The sequence below is a fragment of the Hylobates moloch genome, unplaced genomic scaffold, assembly GCF_009828535.3.
Source record: "Hylobates moloch isolate HMO894 unplaced genomic scaffold, HMol_V3 SCAFFOLD_8, whole genome shotgun sequence".
Lineage (NCBI taxonomy): Eukaryota > Metazoa > Chordata > Mammalia > Primates > Hylobatidae > Hylobates > Hylobates moloch.
Window position 1 is genome coordinate 127,821,476 of NW_026652283.1, and position 5,935 is coordinate 127,827,410.

The following is a 5,935-nucleotide window of genomic DNA, read 5'->3' on the forward strand; positions in this document are numbered from 1 at the left end:
CAGCTCAGAGGCAGGTGTGGCTGGAGGACGGCCGTGGCACCTGCGAAATTCTGTCTGAGGTACGTGGCTCCTTCCTGGCTCTGGGAACCACCTGGACACTTGCATTCTTCCCTTTTCCTTACTATTCTCTTTCAAGTCACCCTCCTCGAGCCAGCCCTCCAGTCCAGGCCAAATCTCAGCCTGCCCTTGGTCCGCTGTGGTTGGGCCTGCACCCAAGCCATGAGCCCACGCAGCAGTTGTGGCAGCAGAAGCTTCCTCTGGGCTCAGACTCAGGCCGATGCTGCATCAGGACCTGCCGCGGTCTCGGCTGGGCGTCCTGGGACGCGGTGGTTGTGGGCTGATTGTAAAGCGTGGAGTGACTCTTAGAAACTGGGCGTCATTCTTTGTAGTTTTCCAAGCTTAGTCTCTGATGATACTCCAGGTCTTAGGAGACATGCTGAATATTTATTATGCTTACATTCAAGCAACATTAACCCTTAAGGTTGATGTAGCTCCCCGTCTTTTTTTCTCAGAAGGAGGAGCACTGACGGAACGTTTTTCCAGTATGCATTCTTTGCAGCTCTGAGAAGCTGGAGGCACACGGATCCCTCGGCCAGCTCCCATCTGTGGACGTGCTGTAGTCACAAGCACTGCGACTGAGGCTCGGTCCCTGAGGAGTGCCTTGGCATGGGCTGCTTTAGGCTGTAAACACCTAGTTTTATCCACTTTATGTGAAGAAGCCAACAAGGGGCATGGAGTGTGTTCCGCAGGTTTTAGCGGCTGCGGTGGCTGGTGCTCAGTGGGGATGACGGCTGGAAGGCGCCTCCCTCTGTGGCCCCCAGGTCTGTGCGGGAATCAGCTCTGCAGCTGTGTCCAGAGGCAGCTGTAGACCACACACGGCAGGCTCACAGCTCTGTTCCACGAGAACTTTATACACAAATGCAGACGGGCTGGGCTTGGCCTCTGGATCATAATCTGCTGACCCCTGGGTAAGAGATTTTAAATATTTACTTAATTCTGTTCAACAGAAGGGGTGATATACTGAGGAGTGAATAATGGGAAAGACCTGATTCAGCTGTATCAGGAAGGACTGGTGTAAATTCAACTTATTAACTGAATTCACAATATTCAAAGTATTATGCCTTTAGGGGTTAAAAATGGGTCACACAGGAGCAGCGTGCACTTCACTGGCCTGGCAGGGCACCTCAGTGTTTACATGTGTGGTTCCGATGCTTATCAGGGTTAGAGGCCCCTGTTAGTAGTGAAGTGCATCTGGAGTTCTGGATACTTTTCCTGGCTTTGCTGTACATTACTTGTAATTACTAATGAACTAAAGAGAAACCAAGAAATTATGGTGATAGTTATATTTACCTGGAGAAATGTACACATAAAAGAACAGTAAGATGAGAAATGTGTTAACACAGTCTGTAAACAGGAGAGTTTTTCAACAGATTTCTGGTCATGTAAGTCCATTTGTATCAGTTAATATTTAAAAGGTTTATGTACATGCAATAAACTGCACATGCTTCAATTGTAAAAAAAAAATGGAGATCCAAAGCACTCCTTTTTCTGAACAAATAATTTTTCATGAAAAAGAAAGATGTATGTATTATTGTCATTAATAAGCTTAGAATTTTTGGTTTCCTATGAAGTCCTAAAAATGGCTGCAGCTGTATCAATAACACTTCCTGTGATAAATGCAAATAGTAAATATGTTTATACCATTAATTTCACATAATAGTCCCACCACTTTACAGACCTCATTTCCACACTTCCAGTTATAAACATACATTAAGTTGTTGTATTTGGTTCTGAATAGTCAAATCTGTTACACATTTTCAGGAAAACTTTAAGTAGAAATGCAGACAACTTTGTGCTCCATTTACATGCTTAAAATGGTCACAGTGGGTTATTGTAATCTATCTAAGGATCTTCCACTCAAGATGCAAAATCACATGCAATGATATTTTAAGAACATCTAACCCATTTGTGGTGCCCTTAGAAATCCAAGCACAAAACAGAAAATGCTTTGAATCCTTTCCAGAGGGTCACATTTTCCAGCGAGACCATTTTCAGATGCTATATTTATTAATGTGGTGAGAGTTTTAAAGTAAAAGAAATAGTCTTAAATATTTTGCAAACTTGTTGTCGGAGACATGCAGCATAAGCATTCACATATGAGGAACCTTGGGGTTGGGAACATGAGACCGTTAACCCAGCAGTCAACACACACCCAGGAGATGTGTAACCAGAGGCAGAGCCTGTGCTGTCCTTGCACTGAGGTCTCATGCTTCCCAACCAACTGTGCAGCAACTGGGCATTAGGACCTCCTACGTACCAGGCACCAGCCTAGACACAAGGGAAGTAAATATGGTGAAAACCTGGATCTGTTCTTTAGGAGTCAGAGTCCATAGTTAGGAAATGGACACATTGGTAAAATCATTAATGACCCTACACAGCGTCGTACGCAGTGCTGAATTGCTGTGATCCACAGAGGAGGACACCCTCATTCTCCTTGATGTGACAGTCACTTGTAATGCTACTGCTCACCTACTGACATATGCCAATCTCTACTATGTTTGAGGGAATTATTCCCGTATGAATCTTGCCTCTCTAAGGGAGAGCTCAGGAGTCACTTTCCAAGCTGTTACTGGCAACTCAGGCCCAGGTATGCCCTGGCTTTTTCCATTTGTGTACAGCGCTTTTAGATTTGATTCTGAGCAGAGGGATGGAAGTGGGCAGTGCCGTGGGAGAGAGATCGGAACCGAGTTCAGAGGCCTCCTTGGAAGAGCCTGCCCTGCGTTGCAGTGAGAGCCATGTGCCTGTGCCCAGTGTGGAAGTAGCCTATCTTCAGGGATATGATTTAGGTTTCGTTGTTGGCTAAGTATCCTTCAAGTCTGATTCTGTGGGCCTCCCCAGAGAAAAATTCCCCATAAAATAATATAAAATGGTTCGTGTTTGCTGAGAGCTGGGCACGGTACCAACATCTTGATGTGCATTTTCTCACTCGAGTATCACCAAACAATACGAAGTCTTTTTAATGCCCATTTTTCAGATAACGAAATGGAAGCAACATTAGAAATAGCAACATTGAAGAAATTGACTCACCTGAGCTCCTACATTTGTCAAAGTGAGCTGGCTCAGTCCAGGTAGTCTGTCCGCCAACGTGGCAAAGAAGCTGAAGAAGTGGAGGGTAAGTGTGAGCCCAAGACCAGTGAGCATCAAGGGTCAAGGCCAAGTTCCAGGGGCAGAAACGGGAAAACTGAAACCGAGTCAGGGTCTGGTGTTGATGTAGATGATCATGAGGCGGGTCAAGAGTGGCTGCCATGGACGGGGCAGGAGAATCCACAGTGCGACTTCACGGCCTTGCTATTTTCTCTGGAGACATACCCATGACTTGGGTGTTAGCCTTCGTGTGTTTTGGGGGACTGAATTCTGTAAGACGGCGGAGCAGGGCTGGGAGGTGCAAGTGCCCCGCGTGACCTGGACCGTGGGTGACCTGGACCATGGGTGACCTGGACCGTGGGTGACCTGGACCGTGCATGACCTGGACCGTGGGTGACCTGGACCGTGGGTGACCTGGACCGTGCATGACCTGGACCGTGGGTGACCTGTACCGTGGGTGACCTGGACCGTGGGTGACCTGGACGGTGCGTGACCTGGACCGTGCGTGACCTGGACCATGGGTGACACTCTTCTTTGAGTTGGCGGCTTTCTCCCTGGCAGTTCTGGATTTGGGTCAGCGAATCCTAACTACACAAATATTTAAATTAAAAACAGTGTCATGGTGACAGATAACTATAGATTTAGTTAGTCTAACCACATATGGGGCATGACATGAAGAGTTAGAGTTGAGAAATTTCAGCGAAGAATTCTAAGCTTCCCCATGGAGTGTTGTTCATGACTTTCAATGTACATTGAAACTCAGTCACCCAAGGATTCAGGGATTAAGTGCATCTTTATATGTATAGCAGTTTATAGCTGTAGGATCAGCTTAATATGTTCATTTTGTGCTTTGGGGGGTAATCAATCCTCTGAATTGATTTTTGAAGTTGATCACAAGAATCTTTGATTCAAATAGATTTTATTTTATTTTTTGATGCTATTGAATTTGGCAAATTCTGCCACGCTTCCTTATTTTAACATTTCTGTCTTTGAATAGAAATGGTGACTTTATTACTTGTACTAATCTCAATTCTTTTTTATCCTTCTATGAGAATCTTCAGTTTAAATATGACATCGTCACTAGTTCACTTTCAATATTCTACTAGCTCTTCATGTGTCACTTATAGACTCTATTCCTCTTTTCATTGCATTGTTCATGTGGTAATTTCATGGCCTGAAAGGGATAAATATCTCCTGAAAGTATTCCACTGAAGCTGTGGGGTGTGCAGGAGGAGCTGTCAAGTGTGTCTGCCAACCCTGAGAAATAGCTCCTTGCCAGTGTTCAGGACACTGGACAACAGGTCTGGCCTCTGCCCTACTTTTGCTTGAACTTAGAAGAGGAGCTTTACCTCCCTGGTAGTTTTTTCCTGTCATCTACAGAAGAAGAGACTTGGAACACAGTGTAGATGCTTTCCAAGGTTCTTTCTGACTCCGGGTTTCTACCGTACTTCACAGCAAAGGCTGACATTGATGTGGAAAGTCACAACTTTGGGACTTTCATGACTGTATTTTCTTTCCACATTTCTTTTAGCGAATGGTAGAATGTTGACAGGAAGTCCGTTTACAAAGTCAGGAAAAAACTCACCAAGTCTTAGCAGAAATTGTAACCTGTATTCATTCTCATTCTCCTAATAAGATGGTACCAGCGAGCGATAGTGTCGAGTAATAAACGAAAATGACTAAACAGGAGGCAGTACCAGCCGTCCAAGGCAGCACAAATTGGGTAGTTTGAGGCATGTGCTTGGAATGCAGGAATGACGCCTGCCTTAGGAGGTGACGAGGTGGGTGGCAGCATGAACACAGTTCCCATCATGTATAGATGGCAAGAAACAACACGCGCCCAGCACCTGAGTCAGAAACTGTTACCATTGCATGTGACAGTTGCACCCAGCCCAGCCATGATAATCCTCACAGCCATCTGGGACGCAGGAGGAACTGGAGGTGATGATGACATCAGCACTTGTGCTTTAAATGGTGACTCTATAAGGGTGAGTTACGAGGGATAAGGCTACCTCTGAAAGTCAGATTTGGCAAAAACTCACAATGTCACAAAAGACTTTTTAGATGCTCAGGGAAGGCAATGGGCCTCTTCCCTTCCTCTTAATGCAGATTGCCTTGGAGCTGTGGTACACCGTACTCACCCATGTGCGTTGTGGGACATGGTATAGGGTAGTGGCTGACATCCACTTGCCCCATTGGCACAGGGGTCTTTCCCAGTTTGTGAAAAAACTTTTAAAGCTGTTCAAATTAAGTGGATTTGATTTAAGATAAGCAGAATAAAAATTCTATGTCTTTTAAAGTTTTCAAACCTGCAGGATTCTTGGAGGCTGGGAGAGACAGTGCATTTCTGAATCTCAACTAGTTAGCAAAACACAAAACATCATTAATAAAACTAAGTGACTAAAGACCCTAAACTATATTCAGGTGAGGTTAAACCAAAAGTCTCCAGACCGCATGACGTTGGTGTCTGTGTACGAGGAAGCAGAGGCTCACGTGGAGCACGAGGAAGCGTCCATGACCCCAGATGTGCAGGATTCGCCACGGGGAAGCATCCACGACCCCAGATGTGTAGACATTGCCACGGGGAAGCATCCATGACCCCAGATGTGGCCACGGGGAAGCATCCACGACCCCAGATGTGCAGACATTGCTGTCGGGAAGCATCCACAACTGCAGATGTGCAGACATCACCACGGGGAAGCATCCACAATCCCAGATGTGCAGACATCGCCACGGGGAAGCATCCACGATCCCAGATGTGCAGACATTGCCACGGGGAAGCATCCACCAC

The 5,935-nt window shown here is 45.8% G+C and overlaps 1 pseudogene; it reads left to right on the forward strand.

Annotated features, from left to right (window-relative positions):
* The first annotated feature begins 277 nt into the window (after positions 1-277).
* On the forward strand, positions 278-756 carry LOC116473862 (protein FAM87A-like; annotated as a pseudogene).
* The last annotated feature ends 5,179 nt before the right edge of the window (positions 757-5,935 follow it).